At 41.7% G+C, this 1,748-nt stretch overlaps 1 non-coding gene and 1 pseudogene across 1 annotated transcript; both read right to left on the bottom strand.

Annotated features, from left to right (window-relative positions):
* Positions 1-340: 340 nt before the first annotated feature.
* LOC109501115 lies at positions 341-937 on the bottom strand (annotated as a pseudogene).
* LOC111561220 lies at positions 848-987 on the bottom strand. Its single transcript, XR_002743575.2, has one exon. It is a non-coding gene; the product is annotated as a small nucleolar RNA SNORA7 (small nucleolar RNA).
* Between the last annotated feature and the right edge of the window lie 761 nt (positions 988-1,748).

Raw genomic sequence — 1,748 nt, 5'->3', positions numbered from 1 at the left:
AAATCTGGGTGAAAGATAAATGGGGAACTCTCCATACTGTTTTTTTGCAATTTTTATGTAAGTATAAAATTATCTCAAAATAGAAAAAAAAAGTTTTAACTATTGCATTCTCTTTAGGCAAGATTCAAATAATGTAGAAGTATTCAAACTAAAAAAATGAGGAAGAAAATAATAAAGAAATAGTACCAATTTTACAAACCCTCTCAAGAAACAGAAGAGGCAGAACACGTCTCCCTTCATTATCCTGATATAAAAACCAGAAAAAGATATTACCAAAAACTCTGAGATAATATGCTTATGAATCTAACCATGACAATTCTTTTTTTTTTTTTTTGTAGGTTTATGGTTTTAGTAACACAAATACGACATGCACATAAGCTGTCTGATCGTTTACTTTGCTGCACAGGCTGGCAATGGGACCGATGGCCAACGGGGCTGCTCTTTCCACCATGGCTTCGTGGTTCTTGGAGGAGACATTGTGAGCAATCTGCACAGTAAGATTTGTTGCACGTCAGTGGCACCTCAAGCTCCTTGAGGTTATGGACTAAAAACTTCCAGAAACCACTGGGCAGCATGTGCTTTGTTTTCATGTTGCTCCCGTAACCAATGTTGGGCATCAAGATCTGGCCCTTGAATCTTCTGCACACTCTATTGTCAATGCCTCTGGGTTTCCGCTGGTTGTGCTTGATTTTGAGCTATCAGTCTGGTGCCAGATGAATTTCTTGGTCTTATTTTTAAGAATCTTGGGCTTCACCAGAGGTCTGAAGGCAGCCATGATGCCTTCAAGAACGAGGCAGAGATGGTGTCAAAGAGTCCTGGAAGGAGGCTTTCCTGCTCAGGGCTTGAACACTGTTGCAGAGAGTCTTCCAAACACCAGCTACCGAGCAAGCTGGGAATGGAATGGGTACCTCTGTCAAGTTTGGTTTCCCTCTCATCTCCAAAGCTGGCAGAATACCAACCACTCTCCAGACATGATCGTGGGAGGTCTAAACATGACAATTCTTTTTTTTTTTTAATTTTTTTTTAATGTTTATTTATTTTGGGGACAGAGAGAGACAGAGCATGAATGGGGGAGGGGCAGAGAGAGAGGGAGACACAGAATCAGAAGCAGGCTCCAGGCTCTGAGCCATCAGCCCAGAGCCTGACGCGGGGCTCGAACTCACGGACCGCGAGATCGTGACCTGAGCTGAAGTCGGACGCTTAACCGACTGAGCCACCCAGGCTCCCCTAAACATGACAGTTCTTAATAAAATTTTGGCAAATTAAATCCAGGGAAAAAACATATATATTTATCCAAGCAGAATCAATCCCTGGAATGCAAAGTTGGTTCAACATTCAAAGAAATCAATAGTATAAAGTCACCATATCAGTAAACTAAAAAAGGAAAAAACATAGGGTTATCTCAATAGATTTTTTAAAAAAGCATTTGCCAAGGGGCGCCAGGGTGGCTCAGTCAGTTAGGCATCCGACTTTGGATCAGGTCATGATCTCACAGTTTATGGGTTCAAGCCCCACATCAAGCTCTGCTGTGACAGCTCAGAGCCTGGAGCCTGCTTTGGATTTTGTCTCCCTCTCCCTCTCTGCCCCTCCTCCACTTATGTGCATGCATGCATGCACACGTGTTCTCTCTCTCTCTCTCTCAAAAATAAATAAACTTCTCACACACACACCAAAAAAAAAAAAAAAAAAGCATTTGCCAAAATCCAGAACCTTTTCATAATAAAAATACTCGGGTAAGTAAGAATAGA

The sequence above is a fragment of the Felis catus genome, chromosome B3 (assembly GCF_018350175.1).
Source record: "Felis catus isolate Fca126 chromosome B3, F.catus_Fca126_mat1.0, whole genome shotgun sequence".
Classification (NCBI taxonomy): Eukaryota; Metazoa; Chordata; class Mammalia; order Carnivora; family Felidae; genus Felis; species Felis catus.
Note: the sequence above shows the minus strand (reverse complement) of the source record. Positions and strands in the feature narration are given on the sequence as shown.